The sequence below is a fragment of the Lactuca serriola genome, chromosome 7 (assembly GCF_051521515.1).
Source record: "Lactuca serriola cultivar US96UC23 chromosome 7, Lser_US96UC23_V15, whole genome shotgun sequence".
NCBI lineage: Eukaryota > Viridiplantae > Streptophyta > Magnoliopsida > Asterales > Asteraceae > Lactuca > Lactuca serriola.
In genome coordinates this window covers 203,396,860-203,419,812 of record NC_136414.1, presented here as the reverse complement: position 1 = coordinate 203,419,812, position 22,953 = coordinate 203,396,860, and the positions used below count along the sequence as shown (strand labels likewise).

Here is a 22,953-nt window from a genome sequence, read left to right as displayed (position 1 = left end):
TTCTTAATTATCTTTATATATTTATAATTCTTATTTTTATAAATCTTATAATACATGTTATTCAAATTAATATGATTCAAGATAAGTTATCTATTTTGAACCATACTCATTTGAAACTCCTAACTTTTCAACTTCCTACTAATTAACCATAACATTGACATATTTAACACTAAGACTCTTCAACTTTCAACTAATTAAACAATAAAACTCAAAAGTTTTTTTTTTAACTTATGGTATTTAACACTTGGTTCCAATCTATTTTTCTTAACAATAAATTTTATAATTTTTTCCATTATGTAAGTTAGCTTTATTTTACATCAGGAATAACATAGTAAAACAATAAATTATATGTTTGGTTTTATTAATTATTCATTGGTTTTTTTTAAGAATTATAATCATTAAAGTTAGTGATTGTCAATGAGTGATATTTTATAGTTGATATGCAACTATGCACATCATATGTAATATTTTATATCTGTATATCTAAAAAAATGATTTTATGTCGTTCAATTAATCATTCGATGATTGTTTGGTTTGTAAACTTTTTTGAGATTAACATTATATTAATAAGAAAAATGATAGAAACGTTGTGACGTTATTAGCAAGTTAGTAGTTAAACATTTGAAATTTATATTTTTGCTTTTGCATAAATACAACATAAATTAAAACATTTTTAAAAAAATTAGATGCTACCATTTACCAAATGTGAAATTGAATTATCATTAAATATTAAAAATAATATAAAAATTCATAAAAACACTTTAAAGATATAAAACAATACATTTTTTACAGATAACTTTTGTGTTATTATCAGTATAGTTAATTTTCTTTTATATTGTAAATTTCAAGATCCTATATGTAGTGTGTTCCATTATATTTTTAATGTTGGATTGTTTATATATAATTAACTTTAAACGATGATTATTTTATTTAGTTCGAGTTTTGGTTACAAATTCATTATTAATACATAACTAGAGAAGATACCTCGCGTTGCAGGGGTTGGAGGGTATTTTATTGTAAATTATGATTTCATAGTGATTGTATATGTCCTCTATGTTATTCTATCCTCCAAGATTTAAAAATTCACATGATGGAACATGTCCTTGCATTTCTTTCTATTACTTGCATTGTACTTACATTTCTTTCTATTACTTGCATTATAACAACAAAATGGAACATGTACTTGCATTTCTTTCTATTACTACATTGTACCTTCATGATTTTTCTTGTTAAGACACTATAGTTTGAAAAATCAACCTAGTTATATCAATAATAAACAAATCAATAAAAGTATGTGGCTATTTTTGGCTGAAGAAAGTAAACTTCCAGATGAGGAAAAAAGGTTTAAGCAAATGTTTGACTTTTTAACATTATAATATATATCAAATTTTGTTTGTGAAAAAAAATATAACAAATAAACTCAATATACAACAATATTTACTACCTGGAAATTTACGAAAGTTATTCCCTAATACCTTATTGCAACCAAATCAAAAGGTCTTGTAACCGATTCTTCTTTTATCATGTGGTATCGTCAAAGTAAATATTCCGTAAGTGAAGAGCCTAAAGCTTCAACCAAACAACAGTATGTATCACATAATAGCCGACAATTTGACCTTCTGGCTGTGAAAGACAGAAAATAGCTACATACTTTGTATTAATATTGATACAAATATATCAAATTTGTGAAAATCAGAATTAAAAACGTACGAAATAATCAATTTTAAATAAAGTTTTAAAAAGAAAATACCTTATTCGATGCTGTAAACTCAGAAGTTGAATAGAAGTTACCCGATTAAGCAATCCAGTTGCGCAAAAATCAAAAATCTCAAATAATTTGATGGGTAGTTTGGTTTAGTTTTTTTTTTTTTTTTTTTTTTTTTTTTTTTTTTTTTGTAAGTGGTTTTTCAACATCCTTCTATCTTTAAATTCTCATGGAAAATAACATGTACTTGTTTTTCCTTTAACAAACAGTTGAACCTAAAATGCACAAAAAAAAAAAAATGAAAAATATATAAAACGTGTTACCTATCTAGCAAAATGAAGCTTTTAGTAATGTCGATTTGGTATATTCAAAAGTCAAACGTTTGGCGGCACTTATATCGGAATGACATCTTGTGAAAAAAACAAGATTTATGGGAAATACAAATCATGAGACTTTCTTTTAAGTAGATGCAAAAAAGATTACAACGATTGTTATATAGGTATATGTGTGTTTAAGTGGTTTTTGCAATTTTTGGAAGTTTTTGTTTGTTATATTTCAAATTAGTGTGACTATTTTGATCATTGTTCAAACAAAAATGACCAAGTTGGCCTTTATCTAATTGTCCATTCGTTCCTACTTAAATGACTATATTACCATTTATTAATATTTACTAAGTCTTTGTTAGGTGTGAGACCCGTGTATTACACATGTTGATTTAAAAAAAAGATTAAATATTAAAGTATAAACATAAAATATTTAAATATTTTTTAATGTACAACTTTAAAATAAGAAAAGAAGAAACGTATTTATTGCAATTTAATATTATATATATATGAGATATATTTAATACTTTACATACATAAATATATGACTTTAATTTAAAATTTTAAACAAACCAAAAATTGACAAGTGGATAATATTTTTTTCAAAAATACCACAAAATAACAAGTGTTAAAATCATGAGAGATTGACATTTGACAAAAAAACTTCATTTATTAAGAAGGATATAATGAATCATTATAGAAAAATGAGAAAAAAAAAGTAATACATGTATTTCATTTGGAAAGTGACGAAAAGTGTTTTTTCTTGCTTTTTTAATATTGGATGAGCCTTAGACAATATCATGTTAACCGCTTCCTCTTTCAACCTCTTTCTTTCTTCCACCTCCCTTTGTATTTCCTTTTCATATATGACCACGCTTTTTAACTGAAACGGTTGCAGTCCTGTGCACTGTTTTGGCTCCAGGTTTGGAGCAACCTTTTATAATAAATTCAAATTTATTTGTAATAGTTTATAAGTCCATGTGTTTTATTGTGACTAAAAAGGTAGGTTTTTTGTTTTGTTTGCATGCCACATGGTAATCTGCATATATTATGTATACAATATACAGATATGTGGTAGCTTTTGGAATCCTCACCCATTCCTCTTAGATTTGATAATTATGACAATTCAAAAGGAAAAGTATTTAGAGAAATTAGATTGATAATTAAGTAAGATACAATCTGACACAAACAAATTAATTAAATGTAAACATTTTACCCAGCTGCATGCTTTTTCTAGCACCTTCAATCGCTTTATATTCCTCCTTTATAGTGTTATCTTGTTGGTTATCTTTATTACAGTAGTGGACAGATTAATCTCTACTCGAGTAGCTCTTGTACTCAATAATAATTCTAACATATCATTCCTACAACATACAACGAATTATACATTATATCATTTAATGGGAGACACATAAAAAACATACAAAGGGGATTGAAATCAATTCAAGAGACATAAGTCGTGACCAATCATACATTTTTTTTTTGCATCTCTGAAGAAACCAAACTCAAGTTGTATGCTTAGGAGCAGCTCAATAAAAGTAACCTATTTGAGTTAATAAATTTAAGTAAAAATATGAATGATAAAAAAATTAAGGTTAAAATTGTATGCTCAATCTCGTATAAGTGTTGCAAATTCCACAATTATGCTATTTTACATAGGTAAATGAGAGATCTTTTTCAAACAATGATGATGTTGTAAAAGCTAAGTTCAATGTATCAATTATGCTTAGTACGTGCTTAATGCTTAATAGAAGCACATCACAGATGAATACAACAGATGAATACAATGACAATGTCTTATCACAAAGTTGGATTTGTTTTCTTTAAACAACAATAACAATAACATCCATTTTCCCTTACATTTTTTCTTTTACTTTAGTTTGATTTGTTATAACTATGAAGTGTCCCTAATGATAAATTGTACGTTTATATAACTAATCAGTATTAGATCAAATTTAGCTATCGTAATGCTTTCTTATTTTGATCAATTAATAATTATCCTCAACCATGTACTTACAAAGAAAACTCACTACGAAATCCTCGACTAATTACTGAATAAAAGTGTTACAACTCAAGATTCAATCATAATACTTTTAACCATAAAAATAGTAAGTGCGGAATGTAACATCAGGTAAAGAAATCTAGTAATATATGATCTCAATAATCTAAAAATATTATTTTTTTCCTTAAGTTGATTTCAAAAGTTTTTTCCGATCATTGTGAATCAGTTTTATAAAATATAATTAATTGTGAACTATTTTTTAGAGTGTTATAATCGAGATATTATTTAACAAATAAATTTGAAAATACTCTTGTTTGAATTTTACGTCATGCGGATCGATGCAAAATGACACAATTGGATAATGAAATGCATTCCAATTGAGTCATCCAGGATGATAACATGAATATTAATAATAGCAAACATCTGTTACAAACTTACAAGTAACTTTTAATATCATAAAAGAATAGAGAAAATCAAATATAATATATTTTCTTAAAATTTTAAAAATCAACTCAAGTTTAAGAAATTTCCTCTAATGACCATCAAAAGATAAGACACAATGGACTTTTGCCATCGTAAAATATGGCAGCAACTAACATCTTATTAAGTTTAGCAAAGCATTAAAGCATTAAATGAATGAATCATACCAAATTTCCAAAAGAATATACAATTATTGTTGGTCTAGTTATTATGTAAAACTGGTTTTGTATCTAAATAAATCTGTTCCCAGATTTCAAATAGACATTTTATCAAACATGTGGTATGCATCTTCACTTTCTTCAAAATTTTATAATAATAATCCTACCAATTCAAACTCATTTCAGCTTACAATAAAGACGATTTAAAATCAAGCAACTAAAATATGAATCGAAGAAAGAAAGTAGAGATAGACATACATGATTTACAATCTGAACTGGAGGCATGCTTGTAAGAGGCGATGATCGTTAACAAAGTGGCGAGAAGGTGTGTGGCATGCGACCGGGTTTCCATCGATTGAAGAGAAACGTCCAAAAATCATGTTCAATTTAACGGAGAGACAACAAAACGAAGAACCAAAAACTTGGAAACGAACAAAAAAAAGAACAAAGGCTAGCAATAAACCCAAACCTCTTATGATGTACACCAGATAATCGTTGTTGTGTTTTTTTGGATGAACAAAGGCGTAGGAGCAATGGTGGAGATGACAATCGGAATCAGTAAAGAAGATGCAAGCTATAGCAGCGAAATATGAAAATACGAATCCTGATTTACATATAGAGGACTGAAGGAATATCGAGTGACAAATTTGAGTTGAATTAGACGGACCTTTCCTGTTGGAGTACGACGCATCTTGAATATTTAATTTCAATTTCCAAAATTAGGGATAAAAGCAGCAGCCACTGACGACGACTCAGATGGCACGAACTCGACAGAGGGGAAGGAACATGTGACATCGAGGGCGGATGGGTGATGGTGACCCAATAAAATCCAGAAGCCCTATGGGTTCGATTTATGACGCAAAATCAAAGAATTGAAGAACTGAATAGGAAAGATATGAGAGTCGGTGGGGATGGAAACATGTAGTCGGTGGCAATAGCAAGATATGTAAAGCTATTTGGTGGATTGGTGATTAAACCAACGAAGTCAAGGCGGTGGATCTAGACGCTTGAGAAAAAATAGAAGTGGTCTAATAGGAACAAAGAACTGTTCCTAAAGGCACACGATATATATATATATATATATATATATATATATATATATATATATATATATATATATATATATATATATATATATGTGTGTGTGTGTGTGTGTGCGCGTGTATGTGTGTAACATCCATGAAATTCATAAAAATTTAAAACTTTTTCAAGCATCCAAAAACCATTATTTATTACAAAATGTTTTCAAAATAGTTTCATATTAGAGTATCCCAGAAATCAAAATCATAAAATGTGAGGAGGTGCACGATCAAGCCTTCGCTTCCCCGCGATCATCCAAAGTACTTGAAACAAAATCAACAGCTGTAAGTCTGAAGCTTAGTGAGTTCCCCAAAGTACCAATACCCAAACAGATAACATAACGACACGCATATTGAGCCATTAGCCTGACTGGACCGCCTTGCAGGGCCTACAACCTATCTCGACCGCTCCCGAGCCATCGACACGTCTGGACCGCCTCGTAGGGCCTACAACCTATCTGGACCGCTCATCGGGCCTTCGAATTGACTGGACCGTCTCACAGGGACTTCAGTCTATCCGGGACACCTAGGGTTTGTTGGCCTTCAGCACAAAACAGGACCGCCTCAACCTAACCACACACACATATGTCAACATACTCATAACACATAAACAACCAACAGACAAGCACATATCATATATATCACTAAGCATAACATCATCCTATCTACCAGGATACCAATCTAACAGATCATAATAGCATAACAACATCCTATATACCAGGATACCGATCTAACAGATCATAATAGCATAACAACATCCTATCCACCAAGACACCGATCTAACATATCATAACTGCATACAAGCATACTATAACCAGGATAACAATCCAAAAGAGATGGCCTTGGTTCCTTTGACCCTTTAGTACAATGAGGAAAACTCAACTCACAATGTCTGACTGAACTGAAAAGATCAAGCTCTCGAATCACAGCTCCAAATCTCAAACACCTACAACCACCATAGGACCAATTCCATCAAGAACCAAATTACCAAAATACCCTCAGAAGTCAAACTTGGTCAACCCCGGTCAAAGTCGAAGTCAACAGTCAATGTTAACCCAACTCGTCGAGTGCAGCTAGTAACTCGTCGAGTTCCTTCAAAACTCATAAAATCAGGAAAAAACCTAACTAACTCGTCAAGTTATCTCATCAATTCGGTGAGTCCACTCAGAATCCAGAAAGCAGGAAACCCCGACTCAACTCGTCGAGTTCCTTCAACCTTTTCATATTCAGTCCTTCCCAGTCGAATCCAAAGCCCCAAACTACAGATCTGGTCCCCTAAGGTTGAGATACCACAAGTCAAATCGGTCAACTCAGTTAACCCTTGTATACTAGGGTTTACATTATGTAATTACTGTACAACTCGCTATTCTAGTGAGAAATCATTAATTGAAAAGTTCGTATATCTAGATTTCCTTAACCTAAATCTGTGGTAAGTAATGAACCAAATCGATAAAACAATATTGCATACTCATCGGGAGTGTGTAAGATCCTTAAACATGGCTTAACGGGGTTTACGGACCTTGCGTTGCGAAGCCAAACACTTAAAAAGGTCACAAAAGAAGCCTCTCCCAATCTCTTTCACTCTATCTCTCTCTCTCTATTAAAAATCTCTCCCAAATCTCTCTCAAAAGTTCCTATAACTTTTTGAAATCATTTGTGTCATCCCGACCCTTAAACGGGTCAAAAATCGCTTAAAACGGGGTAAAAATGGATAAAACAGACTAAAGGAACCAAAACCACTCCTTGGGGAGCAAACCCTCTTAAGGCCGAAGGTCCCCTATAGGGACCGAACCTGCTAAGAACCGAAGTGCTTGAACCAAACCCGAAGCTGGAAGGGCCGAACCCGAACCTCGCATAGGACCGAACCCGAAGGTCCTCTCGGACCGAACCCTCCTTTCTCCTTCGCTCCATTTCGCCAAGTTCGCCTTCGGGCCCATCAACATCAGGGACCGAACCTCGACCCAGTACCAAGAAGCCTCACAGGTTCGCCATTTTCACCCGGTTTTCGACCACGACTTCAGTTTAGGCCCGATTTTCATGATTTTTGCGCAGGATTTTCACCCAAAATTATATTTTAACATATAAGACCCCTTAATTCATAATTAATCACGTTTTTTAGTTTAAATCTTATCCAAGATTAGTGGGTAGGATATTATTGGTGGTGTGTTGACTTTGCTTTAGTGTATGTCACAAGCAACCACCCCATGCCCACTCCATGACCAACTCTTGTCCTTCCGCAATAACTAGTCATTCCATAGTAATTTTCCCACCATTTTCCAGCCACACACTTGGTCAAGGGATAGAAAACCCTCCTCTCTCCTCACATTTCTCTCATTTCTCTCATTTTTCCTCCAAAAGACAAACATCATTCTCTCTCAATTCTCTCTCTAAATTTCGAGATTCAAGGCCATTCTCCAAGCTTTTCTTCTAATTTTGGTAAGTATTATCATCCTCCACAAGATTATTTCACTTCCTTCTACTCAAATCATAGATATCTTACACAAACATCATCACATTCATGTTAGATCTTCGAACCTTCAGGGAATCTTCTTAGTGTTCTTGAGTAGAACACTTATTTTATTCAAAATCCATACACTAAGAACACACAATGTGAGTTCATACCCCTATCGTTTCACATTTTTCTTAAGTTTTAAGGGGGGAATACAAGTTAAAACACCAAGAACACAACTAAACTCATCTAACAACTTTCATCAGAAAAGTTTAACTCCATTCACGGACTGTTTTGGTCAACTTAAACATTTTAGTTTTCAAAACTGTATTAGGTGCAAATAGTTAAGGTTTATACCTTTAAAATGACTACTTTCACATCTCCATACGATTTTTCTACAATTTATGGTGATTTTTACAAAACTGCCTATCATTTCAAGAACAAATCCGGACCAGTCTGTGATTATGGACTATTTCACACGAGTTGGAGGTCACTAAAAATCATAATAAAATTTATGAACAAACTAGACTCCTTTTCCAAACTCTCAGAATTTACGGATTCTGATTTGGACCTTTGATGATTTTTCTATAAATTTTATAAGAACAGTAATAAAAATGTTAACACTAGAAAAATGCTATCAATTTCATTTGCACCTTGTAACTTGTTGAGCAAGATGTGTATCATTATCTGAATATATGTTTTTACATTACATGTCATTTCGTCTTGGTGTATTGACATACATCAGAAAACAAATGGATTTTTACCTTCATAAGTATGGTAATTAATTAATTGTTATAAACAAAGTTTACATCCATTGTATACAAACATTTGATAAACTATGGAAGTATAGTTTATGTTGCTTTTACATCATAAACGATTATAATAAATTATAATAGGTATAGTTTATGTTTCATTACATTTCAAACTCTTTACCTAAGGTTTTATGCTCACGTAAATCTGTTAATGAATAAATTTGTGAGACATTCGTTTCGCGTTACATCCAAGTAACGAAATCAAAAGTCCTGTAAATTGTAACCAGAGACTCTTGTAGGGAGAACGTGATAGTTGTGTATAGATCTATATTGGGTCTGACAAACCCACACCTGAGCTGCATGCAACAGCTAAACCGACAGGTCTGGGGTGACAAGTGTCATTTAACTTGCGACGCCTGAAGAACGTCGTATTACGAGGTCGTCTGAGTCATAATATGGTTATAATAACTCACATGTGGTATTAACAAAACATAAGATTTACGGGTTTACGTCTAAATTTAACGATTTTATGTCGATTTAAACTTGCATAAATTTCTTTAATTATGGTAAAATACTTGTACACTTCGGTCTTGACTTTTAAGACTACAATGCATTATATAAGAAAATATGGGATCTTTCTTGAACAAACGTCACTTTTACAAGAAAAGGATTTTGGCATCACCTTCAAAAGCTTATGAACTCACCAACTTAATTGTTGACACTCTTTCAAAACTACTTAACAGGTAACCAAGTGCTTTTGAGGATGGAACATAAGGCGTCAAACATTTCATTTTTTTCAACATAATGTAATTGATTTGGAAACATGTAAACTCATACGATGGTGTAACTTTTTCAATTATATTTATGTTGGTTGTGTTTACTTTGATCACTATTGCAATTTTTGTTATGATACTATACATGAAGTCCTCCACCCCGGACGTTTCCGCCATCCTTGGTTTGGGGGTGTGACATATTGGTATCAAAGCACGGTTTATAGTGAATTAAGTATATCAAACCACATAAGATATACAAACTATAAACACATTTGGGACTAAAAGCCTCTGATTTTGAACATTTTTTATTGGTTATACTTTTAGAAAATAAATAGTTTTCTTGTTTAAAATATACATACATGCTCGCATAGTGTCATAACTAGGGAGAACATAAAGTAAAAGAAGAGGAGTTGAACACTATGAGTATGCCTTGGTATGTGTAATCAGGTTTGGGAGGGATATAGCCTGATCAACTATATTTGTCCGAGAAGTGACTTATACATACTGGGGGATAGTCATAACGGGCAACAAATCTAACATCCTAACTTCACTCTACAAAGAATGCTCTAAGAACCCAATCTAAACACTTAAAGTACTATAGGAGTATTTTATATTGCTATAGCACAATATTATTATTAGATCCGTTACATGCTTCTTACACCCCTATTCTCGCACAGACGACATGGCAGGATTCCATCTACCTGGAGACCCTTACTTCCCTAATGGGAGAAACGCTGGATGGCTCGAGGCAGAACCCGAGGAAATGATCGAGGAGGATCCTGAGGAGGACCCTGAGAAGGTTGGCGAAGAAGAAGAACCCGAGGAGGAAGATGAAATGGAGGATGAAGAAGAATCAAAAGAGGAAGAGGAGGAACCAGAGGAGGAATTCATCAACCCTCTTTACATCGCCAAGGTGCCTGTGAACCGTTTCGGCTACAACAGGCATGAGCCCCGTTGGGCAACAGTGATCGAGAGGTGGAGCCAACAACAACGCCAACGATCACCATATGACGATCAACGGGGTTACTACGAACTCAGCCACGGGGGACCGGTTGACAGAGCCCTCCCCGTCATGGTCCAACATATCATGAATCTGGGGAACCAGAATATGGAAATGGTAGATCAAGTTTGGAATCTCAACGCTGTTACGGAAGCCACCGATGCACGCACCAGGGAGTTGGAAAGGGACTTCTATCCAGTGGACCAACTTATCGAGGACCTTGTTGTCGCTCGAGCGGAGGTAAGGGAGTACCAGGTGAGGCACGCAGCTCTCGAGGAGAGAGTGATCGCGGCCGAACGCCAGATTAAGGAACTTCAGGGAGCCTCGACCTCATCTCAGGGCCACTATGGACCATATGCCACCCGTCTCAAGTAGTGCTTACACTGCTCACGTTTTGTTATAAAACTAGGATTTCGAGTATGCGTTGGTGCTACTCTTTCTTGCGAGTAGGTTGACCCCGCGATTAAGTGATTACACTAGTCAAAGGGCTTTTGGGTTGCCAAAATTATCCTTTACATTGATGTAATGTGGACCCCTATGAAGTCAAAATTTCCCCAAAAAAATATGTATTAAAAGTTTATCAATGAATTTGGCATGCATTTTATTTCATTGGATGTTTGGCACTAGACCTCACTACTTGCTATTACAAACAACTTACAATTGATAACTCGAAGATTCTTAAGGTGCTCCCCGAAGTTATGTGTAATTAAGAAATGATCGGCCTAGAAATGGTGAGTCCACCTTAGGACCTGTTCCTTGTTTGGTTGTGGACTTAGGGCAGACTCATTAGGTTCAACAGTTTATTAAAATTTTAATTACACACGACTAGGGCACAACAAGTGAATCTTAAGAGTGGGTCAGATATGGAACAGGACACAAGATTCCATTTGAATTCATTACTACTGAATTCATAAGTTTATTTACATAGATTTCTACTATGAATTGTTTTCAAACATCGGAAAGTCGGGAAATACTATACTTAAAAACTAACGAACCAGTTTCATGACACCCGACTTATATCCATTACTGAAAGACTTACACTCGTTTCGTCTTTAAAATTCTATGACAGAAAACTGTCACCTCGTAGATCTGCTAGACGTACTAAGAGAACACAAACAAATCCTCCCCCACCGCCTCCCCAGTATGATCATGTTATGTTCCAGGCTGCGGTTATAGCCGCAGTGGCAGCTGCTATGTCCCAAATCAGCACTGATGGTTCGAAGAGAACAGGGAGCGGTATTAACAACTCTACTCAAGGAGATATCCAAGGATGTTCGAGAGAATGTTCTTATAAAGACTTCACAAATGGCAAACCCGATTCTTTCAATGGAAGCGGGGGCGTTATCACTTTGATGCAGTGGTTCGAGAATATTGAATCCGTCTTCAAGATCTGTGCGTGTCCCGAAGCAGACAAAGTCAAATTCGTAGCTTGCACTTTCTTCGGTAGGGCCCTCACTTGGTGGAACGGCCACGTAAAATCGCTGACACTCTCCGTGGCTAATTCGCTAAGTTGGGAAGACTTGAAAACTATGATGCTGAAGGAGTATTGCCCAAGGGGTGAGGTGCAAAAATTAGAGCAGGAACTGTGGAGTCTCAAGATGACGGGATCTAACCTTGCAGCTTACACCGCCTGATTCAATGATCTAGCGCTCCTCTATCCGGCGATGGTTACATCGGAAAGCAAGAAGGTGGAACGATATCTCTGGGGACTATCATCCCAGATTCAAGACAGCGTGCTGGCCTCGAGACTAACCACTTTTGACAGTGCCAAGGAGTTGGCACAACAACTCATTGATCATCGGGCCAGCCATGTCATTGTGCCAACCACCTCCGATCAAGCAAAAGGAGGAAACAAAAAGAGGAAGTTCCGGAACAATAAAAAGAAGCAACCGGTGCAGGCTCCCACAAAGAAACAAAAAACTGTTGCCATCCATGCTGGCACTACTCCCTCCACTCCGGCTCCACGGAGGCAATACGTTGGAACTCTTACCAAGTGCAACAAGTGCAACTTCCACCACACTGGTGCTTGTCGGGAAATGCACTGCAGTAATTGCAACAAGAAGGGGCACACTGCTCGATTCTATAAAGTGCCAACTCAATCCGTCACTCAAGCCGCCCTGGACGCCAACACCGGAGTAAGCCGAACCTGTAACACCCCAAATTCTGGTATGTTATTTAAATAATTATTTTTCAAGTTTTCAAGAGGAACTCGACGAGTCAGTAGCCAGACTCGTCGAGTAGATTCGGGATATTGAGCACGTTTAAGTTGGCGACTCGACGAGTCCATATTCTGGACTCGGCGAGTCCGCCAGTCTGGATGAAACCCTAATTTCAAGGGTTTGCACCCTATTTAATCAACTTTTTGGGACCTCAAGTCAGCCCCCATCACCCCCAGAGCATCCTTCTCGAAACCCTAGAACTCTCTTAGCATTTGTGTGTTTTGGTGTGATTCTTTGAAGATCTTGAGAGAAGAAGGAAAGTAGATCAAGAGGAGAAGAAGGAGATCCAAGATCTTTGTGGCATTTCAGAGTATAGTAAGGTATAACTCGACCCTTTTCTGTTTCTATGCTTTAATCTCCATTGGAACACCATTAAAGTTATTCTTGAACCATTTCTTGGCTTGGAGTAGCATAGAGGACACATTGAGATGAATAGCCTTCGGATCTAGCTATGTTTGAGTTCCAGAAGCCTAGATCTAATACCTTTATGGAGCCATATTGCATGAAAGCCCTAGATATACTCTTATAGTGTGCTTTGAGCCTTAAAACCTTCATTTGGTGTTTATTTATACGTAAAGTTGGAAACTTTACGTGTTAAACAAGCCCTAAGAACCCAGATCTACGAATGGAATGAACTGGATTCAAGCAGAATCGAGTATATAGTGATTGCATGTATACGACTCGGCGAGTCGTTCTTCAGAATCGACGAGTCGAGTCGCGAGTCCCCTGTTTTCCCCTTTTCGAGTTATGACGAGTGGAACCAATGAGTGAGAGATGGACTCAGTGAGCTGGAGGTTAGACTCATTCATGGAAGGACTCGGCGAGTCAATGCCCTGACTCGGCGAGTCCAAGGCAATCTTCATGCCTCAAGAACAAACTCGACGAGTTGTTCATACAACTCGGCGAGTCATAGTCAGAGTGTTCATGTGTTGAAGGAGGATTCGACGAGTTGTTCATACAACTCGGCGAGTCGGATGCAGATTGACTGAGTGTTAGTATCGAAGAGGAACTCGTCGAGTCTATGCCAAAGTCGAAGAGTAGTAGTGAGCAGAAGCAAGAAAGTGAGAGTAAGGACTCGACGAGTTGGTGACCCAACTCGACGAGTCAGGTCAACTGAATGTTGACTTTGACCAATATGTTAACTTTGACCAGGGGTAAGATAGTCATTTTACCCTCAATATTATTATCAGTATTTGATTGAGGGTACTTATGGAAATTGTAGCCGGGGTGAAACCGGAGCCGCACCGGACAGATTCCGGAGCAGTTCTTTCAGCAGCTAGGCTACGAGGTGAGTTTCCTTCCAGTAGGAACGGGTCTACGACCACAACGCCGGCCCGTTTAGTTAGCAGTAGTTCCAGACTTCGGTCTGATGTAGTAGTTCAGTGTGCTTGATGTCTTTGTGATTCAAGCATAGATTTGTGATTTTGTGTTCCGGACCTCGGTCTGATGTAGTGTGCAGTATATGTGTTTATGCCAGTATTGTGATTATGTTATGCTATGTTCAGTCAGTGCCGAACTTCGGTCCGAGGCAAAGGGCAAGGCCCTGGTTAGTTTTGGACTCTGGTCCGATGCAGTTTCCGGACTTTGGTCCGATGCAGAGGGAAAGGCCCTAGTTAGTTCCGGACTTCGGTCCGATGCAGTTTTCGGGCTTCGGTCCGATGCAGTCTCCGGACTTCGGTCCGATGCAGTTTTCGGGCTTCGGTCCGATGCAGTGGGCAAGGCCCAGTAGTTGCTTATATGTTATTGTATGGTATGTGGTAGTTTGGGGGAGGTCACTAAGCTTCGTGCTTACAGTTTCAGTTTTGGTTTCAGGTACTTCCGCAAGTAAAGGGAAGAGCTCGGGATGATGGCATCGCTCAGACCACAGCTTCAATCTTTATCCTGGGAGTTTGTTTTGATTCATAGTTTGATTTGGCACAATTGTTTTATGACATTTTATTATGAGTTGAGATATTTGACGTATGGTTTCATGATATGACGATCAGTAAATGATTTTTATTATTATTAAAACAATATTTTTTGGGTCGTATTTTTGGATGTTATAGAACCTGTTACGGCTGTGGAGAGGCAGGGCACTTCAAAAGAAACTACCCAAAATCACGAAACGCCAATGCTAGGGGTGCAGGAAGAGTCCTAGCTTTAGGGCACGGAGAAGCAGTCAAGGACCCCACGGTGGTTACCGGTACGTTCCTTCTCAATAACTCTTATGCATGCATACTTTTCGATAGTGGCGCAGAAATGAGTTTTGTGAGCCACCAATTCAAACATACTAAATACCAGGAGAAAAATCTAACCCAGTTTTAAACTCACGACCTGAGATCCAAGGATCTACCATTGCATTGCACCCAAAAACTTCCGATTCGTTGCAACCTCTTACTAAACCTGGATGCAAAGATTTTCTCCCTGCCACCGAGACTACCACTCTCACACTTGATCCAGCCACCAGGTTCCCAGAACCTAGAAGATAGGGACATTCTAACCTAACCAAACTTACGATTACCACACCATGATGAAGTTACACCTTATGCCTGGGACTCACGACTCACACGATCAACCAAAAGATCCTCCACTTATTTCACAAACTTCCAGAATACAGACCTTGCACGGATACACTCGTGATCCCCAACGCTAGTTTCCACCAGGAGCCCACTCGGAAGTGGCGCCTCAAACTATCTTCTTGTAGATCCTCCCCTAAAACTGATGAGCATCCAGTTATAAATCTACCCCAGCCCCTGACTGGAGACACTACTAGAAACATGCAGAAATGATCCTCAAAATATATCGACCGCGCACTTCACCCAGAACCCGTCCATATGATGTACGAATACCCGATTTTACTATTTTAAAGGTTTTAAGGGGAGGGGGGATATATACGTAGTAAACGTATATATATATATATATATATATATATATATATATATATATATATATATATATATGGTCCGGTTCCGGTGATGACTCTTTTTTCTGTGAGGACACCTTAAAAAAATTGAAAAAATAATACAAATCATAAAATCGAGCATAGTACTATATCGGAGAGAAAAAAATTGGAAATTTTTTTTTGTATCATTAAAACTGAATCATGGATTATATAGAGTGAATCATGGATCATAAAAATGATCCATGCTTCAATTTTAATGATCCAAAGAAAATTAAATTTTTTTTTCTCTCCGATATAGTACTATGCTCGATTTTATGATTTGTATTTTTATTTTTTCAATCTTTTTAAGGTGTCCTCACCCGATCCTCTCTCTCTTTCTATATATATATATATATATATATATATATATATATATATATATATATATATATATATACATACATACATACATACACACACAAGGATAATTATGGAAAATACAGTTAATAATTGTCAAGTATATAATATAGTAAAAGGTATATAATGATAATTATGGAAAATAATTTTATAAAAATATTAAAAGAAAGATTAAAACATTTAAGGTTAATGTTTCAGTAAGTTTTTATTATTCTTCCATTAACCTTGATTGAATTCGGCTACCCTGAACCCATAATCGTTAATCTTGCGTGAGCCGGAAAGATATGTATAGATCTATACAAGGATTGACACCCCCACATGCGATTGCTAGCTCCAATCCCAACATGATAACTTTCTTTATATAAATGTATTATTATTCGACATCCAATGAAGAGTCGTGTTGGGAAAATTGTAGTCCACAACGTTGATTATAGAGGCTCATGGTAATGCAACTCGAAAACCTTAAGTAGTCAACTACCTAATAGGACGCGTTCAAGTATTAAATAGTATAATAAACTAGGGTTGGTAAAATATCCTAAAATAGATTATAATAAATTAAGATTGGTAAAATATCCTAAAAAGTATTTTAAATTAGGATTGGTGAAAGATCCTAAAAAGTATTTTAAGTTAGGAGTGGTAAAATACCCTAACATTACAATAAAATAAGTTAGAATTGGTAAAATATTCTAACATTACAACAACAAAAGTCGAGATTGGTGAAATGTTCTAGAAAAAGGAAAGAAGAAAGATATAAAATATTAGGATTGATAGCATCCAAAAATCTAAGATTTAAGAAACAAAAGAATTTTTGGAAAGTTAGGATATAATCCTATTCATAAACAAAGATCGTAAAAGTTTTCAGAAAGAGTTTTACCGATATCTATTAAAAATGTGAACTCACCAACATCAAATTGATGTTTTCAAAATTGCAAGTATTCCTATGAAGAGGGGAAGAACAAAGTAATGAAGGACAATCAACTTGAAGATAGATAGGTTTTATTTATTTCATGTAACGTAAGGACTTATACTTTGTGCTATGTGATTTGTACCACTGTCACCCCTTAGTGTTTCCGCCGTCGGCAGCCGGCAGGGGGTGGTGTGACACGTTGGTCTTCGGGGTGAGCTATATGGTTGGTAGTTATTCCTTTAGTTAATAGGTGCAAGAATTAATAGAAAACTAGGATCGAATTTCAATGTTTATAGGTTAACATAGAACGAAAATTAGACTTTAGCCTCTGTCCCATGTAGATCGGTGGTGATAAGTAGGTATCAAGGAATGTTGATGACTAGGACAATCAGATAATGGTATGAAGTATTTAGAACCATCGAAGAGTTAATCGTGAGTCTTCAGGACCGAGATGGGATGATGAAAAGAGTTATCCGACCTCGAAATCCTAGTAGTTGAATAAGTATCACGACATATCATGAACAAATTGCTCAAGCAATAGTTGTACCTCGATATAGGTAAAGTAGTTAGAGCCTTGAGAAAATGGTATTAGTGACCTAGTGTTCATTATAATCTAGTAGGTTGGAAGATAAGCAAGCCTTATAATGAGTCCGTCACCAATAATAAAGTGTTGGTTCTAATGTTTTCAAGCCAATAAATCCATTATAGTAAAACTCAGGATGTTGGAACACCTAAACTAGGTAAAGAAACCATTTGTAATCTTGATTTGTGTGTGTTTTAAGGACATATTATAAGCCTTTTAGAGGCATGTTTCGAAAGGTAGATTCCGTTAGGATGTCATAGGAAATTTTCCGTGATTAATCACTTTATATCAAGTCGATTGTGTCAACATTTCACGCCTGAAGGCGATAGTCAATCATAGTGTGTAATTTATGGAAGTCCAAACCGACAAGTTCCCGGTTTTGGAAAAACTTTGAGAGGAATTCAGGAGTACATCTACAGTAGAAAACAAAGTTCTATGAATAGATAAGTACAGATAAGCGAATTCGATGCAACAACATCAACTAAAGATCATGAGTCGATCTCGATGACTCCAAAAGGGTGACATCTAAGAGTGCAAGGAGCAGGATTTCGGGATGAAATCTTTGTAAGTGGAGGGAGAGTTGTAACGCCTCATTTTCATATTTCCAACATAATTCAATACAAATTGTCGTTTATAAAATTTGAAGTATAGATATATTACTTTTTATCCAAAGTAATAGTCATTAACATATAGGAAACTTCAATATGATTTCCACAGATATATAGAACGCCCGAATCCGACTTCGTATGAAAAAATTATGTTTCTTCGAAGTTTCACGATTAAACCGACATGACTTTGCGTATCGTAAAAAGTGAAATTTAGATAGGTTGAGTGAGCTTGAACTTTTCAAGCCTTTGAACTTGTGGGTCAAGGAGAACAACTGGAGGAGGTGGAGGAAGTGAAGCATGACTCTCATTTCCTTGATCGTATCTTGGAACGTCATCTTCATTTTGAAAGCTTGTTCCAGAGGATTTGGGAAGACCATTGTAAGATTCTGACATCTATAAAACGGGAGAAAATTCAAGTTAGTTGATAAGAATCCTTGATGTAACACCCAAAATGAAACATCAAGGCTAGGATCCAATACAATATTATACAACCTAGAAGAGGGATGCCGTAATCTAGTTGCAGAATATTTGAAGGTAGGTAAATGACGATTTACCAATTTCCACCATGAAAAACGAAAAGGAAATTTAAGTTTTAAATGAATTGAAACTCCTAGATCTTTTGAGATTCATTGAACTTTTCAATGGCATGTTTAATCTCAATTATGCCCTTCTAGTTTGCGACTGGGATGCCGAGGATCACAAACAAGGTGTGAATAACCATACGAATCTACGTGGTGCACTCAATGCTACTATCACCTAATCAATGTGCCGGTTAGCCACACACGTTCCATTTATCTATGACAAACATCAAGTCACCCTTCGCTACCAATGTCATCCCCAAATTAGTGTGCCGGTTAACCACACACGGTCCACTAACGTTTGACAAGGGTACGAAGTGTAATTCCATGGATTAGCATACAATTTCACATTTTGCCTAAAGTAACTATGATTTGGGAATTTGTAAAAGCATTTAGTTACTTTGTACTTCATTATACTTATAATGGAGGGTTTCTGTCCTATCCTACCCGTTCGGCTAACGATCCTCCACTAGTCAAGAGCGCGGTGGGTAAAAGTGGATACCCATTCAATCGCCATTTTATAGGCAATTTCCTTAAACACCCCTTATAGACCAGCTTCGTGAATGAGGTCTACTAACGGTAAGACTGACTGTTTACTTATACATATATATATATATATATATATATATATATATATATAATATTAGACTTTTAATGTTATATATAGTATATGGTGTATTTTACACTTTTAAAATACTAGGTGGTTTAATTTAGTAAATTATACTTTTAATTTAATTAGATGTAAACAAAAACTTTATGGGTTTATTAAATCTCTTTTAATTATACACTTTAATTAATTAATAAAACCATAAGGGTGTGATTTGAACTTTTCAAATTACCAGGGTTTTAGAATTTAAAATTTCAAATTAATACTTTTAATTAATTTTAAAATCCAAAACTTGAGGACAAGTTTTGAAACTTTTCAAAACATTAGGGTTCAACTTATTTAAATTTCAAAAACAAAACTTTTAAGTTCAAATTTCAACTATAAAACCTAAAGGGAGTAATTTGAAACTTTTTTAAACTTTATCAAGAACATTCTAGATCAGAAATTCAAATAAGGCAATCAACAACTAATTGGTGGTTATCTAATTTTGACCTAGTCCAATTTCTTGCAAGATAATTCACCAAATAATTAAAATAATTAAATTTAATCATATAAGGAAGTAATTATTCAATTAATATGAAGATATCTTTTATTTTGGTAAGGATACTCACCCAATATCATAAAAATCCGATTTTTATCAATCAAAAACGTTTTGGTAATTATTCCACAGCAAAAAAGGCAAGAAAATCGTCGATTACCTAGTGGACTCAGCGAGTCCAGCCCCAAAAAGTCAAAATTTTCGATTTTTCATTAAAATAAGCATCAGATTCACTAACAAACAGACCTAGGCTCTGATACCACTGATGTGTTTTGAGCAATACATCAATCCTATGGTGTACATGCAAACCCTAATAGCTTTTGGATCTAGTTTGTCTAATGAACATGCAATTGAATATCCAAAGCTATAAACCCTAGATCTAGCATACAATTAATCATATTAACATAAAATAGGGTTTAGATTTGACCTTTGATTGTTATATAGAAATAACAATCAATCCTTAGCTTCAGAAAGCTTAGTGCCTCAAGTGTTGCACCTCTAATGGAGTCACAAACACCACTAAGCAACAAGATGAAGAAGAGAAGAGAGGGGAGGCACCAAAAATGGCTGGAAACCCTAATCCAAGTGTTAGCCACGTTTTTGGGTCTCAAGGGTTCTTTAAATAGGTAGACAATTAGGGTTATCTAACAAGGAAACCCTAATTTGATTGCTTAAGCCCTAAGCAACCCATGGACCCTTCTGGAACATGCCTTGGACGATTTCTAATGGGCTTCCCCATGGAATTCGTCCAACCTATTATTCCAAGGTGATCCATAGCCCAATTGCAATTATCTTATAATTAAAATTTCAGTCCCCTAAGTTTAATTAATCTCTTTTAGCCACAAAATTAATTCTTTATATTATTCTCATAATATATTAATAAATCATAATTAAACCTTTCTCTCCTTGATTCATCCTACATATTGCTATGGTGAAGGCAACCCAAAAGGACCATGCTCATACATACCAAAAAAGTTATGGACTTAGATGCTAATCCAACACATAGATAGTACTCTCCTTATGTTGTCGGTCGTTGCTGCCTTGGGGCAGTTTCTCTTGTAATGCCCGACTTCCCCACAGCCAATATAGGCTTGACCGACACCTACTCCAGAGGTCTGATTGGTTAGTTAGACTGGTGTTCTACAGCCTCGAGCCGTGTGACCCTTCTTGCCACAGTTGCTGCAGAGCATTTCACGGCATGGGTCGGGGATGCGGTGATGATAATTGCATTTGCTGAATCAAGGGAGGGTACCAGTATATCTACTGGTAGGTGCTTGAGTTGCAGGAGCAGTGGAAGGAGTAGTAGCAGCGTGAACTGCCACCATATGTTGTTTCTTGGAGGGCTCCTGCGAAGACTGGCCCTTTCATTGCTTCTAGAACTTTCTTTTCTCACCACTCCCCTTTGCTGGTTCGGGAGCGGTTGTTACTTTATCAAGATCAACTCTGCGATCTATGAGAGTCTGTGCCAAGCACTTGGCGCTGTAAAAAATGATTGGCCTTGCAGCCAAGACATTTCCTTGAGTTGGGGGCGTCAATCCCTAAATGTATCTCTCTATCTTCTTGCTTTCCGGGGTGACCATTCCCAGGCAAAGAAGTGCTAGGTCTTCAAACCTAGAAGTGTAGGAAGCTATGTCAGAACCCTTCATCTTCAAGTTCCATAACTCGTGCTCCAGTTTCTGCATCTCGCCCCTTGGGCAGTATTCAGCAAGCATGAGCTCTTTCAAGCTCTCCCAACCCATAGCATTTGCTATTGGCAGAGTTAGGGATTTGACACGAGCATTCCACCAGGTCAGTGCCCTGTTAGTGAAAGTGCAAGCGGCGAATTTCACTTTGTTGGCTTCGTAACAGGAACAAATTTCGAAGATGGGTTCGATCTTCTAGAACCATTTAGTCAGGGCAATAACACCTCCCTTACCATCGAAAGTTGTAGGTTTTGCATTCATGAAGTCTTTATAAGAGCACTCCTTCTGGTGTCCTCGACTACCTTCATGATTTTGGCGATGAGTACCACCCCCGGCCCGTCAGATCCACCAGGATTAATATTTGACATCGCAGCATCAATAGCGGCAGTAACATCTGCCTGGAACATAGCAGGATCAAACTGAGGAGGTGGCGGTGTCAGATCTGTTGGGGATTGTTGTTCTTTTTGTTGGGTGTTTTCTTTGGAGGCATATTGTTCTAAAAATAATCAGGAAGGAGAGGATGGTAAGTCCTTTGGAATCGAATCAAGATATATGAAGCAAGATATATCTCAATATGATAGCTAGAGTGTTCTACTAAGCGATAAACAAGGAAAAGCTACCAATGCAAACAAGTTATAGCTAAAAGGAATGAGTAGCAATACTTGGAAGTGAATTTCTGCAATGAATTTGACTCTATTAAAATACTCCTATAGTATTTTAAGTTGTCTGTTTTGTTCTATCGACGTCTTGTTGTATGGATACTAGGTAAGTTTTAGGCCTGCTGTAACACCACAGTCACCCCCAAGCACATGTTGGTCATGTCTCGAATAAATATAATTGATCATGCTATATTGACCCTAGACATAGTTACATAACTGCCCAGGTTTAACCGCAGTATCCAACATCTAAATACTTTTTGTTTTGTTCTATTTACGATACTGTTTCTGGTATGTAGGTATACTTGTATGCTTTTGTAAAAAAATACTTATATTTTAAAAGTATACTTTTAGTTCATAGCATTTCGGCCCCTTAGTGTTTATAGTTGTATACCATGTAAGGTTCGGTATACTTAGTTCACTATACACAATAGCTCTGTCATACCCCCGAACCGTCAGAACGAACGGCGGAAAAGTCCGGGGGTGGGTGACGTCATGCGTAGTATCACAACAATCGTATCATAGCAATCAAAGTAAACACAACCATTACATTATAATATGAATATTTACATCTGTT

At 36.2% G+C, this 22,953-nt stretch overlaps 1 long non-coding RNA gene across 2 annotated transcripts; it reads right to left on the bottom strand.

Moving 5' to 3' along the window:
* Positions 1-3,160: 3,160 nt before the first annotated feature.
* Positions 3,161-5,673, bottom strand: LOC145065020 (uncharacterized). 2 transcript variants are annotated; one of them, XR_013688205.1, is made up of 3 exons: positions 4,927-5,673; positions 3,502-3,571; positions 3,161-3,392 (listed from the first exon to the last, which is right to left on the bottom strand). It is a non-coding gene; the product is annotated as an uncharacterized LOC145065020 (long non-coding RNA). The 2 variants fall into 2 exon arrangements; XR_013688206.1 differs by lacking the exon at positions 3,502-3,571.
* Positions 5,674-22,953: the final 17,280 nt, after the last annotated feature.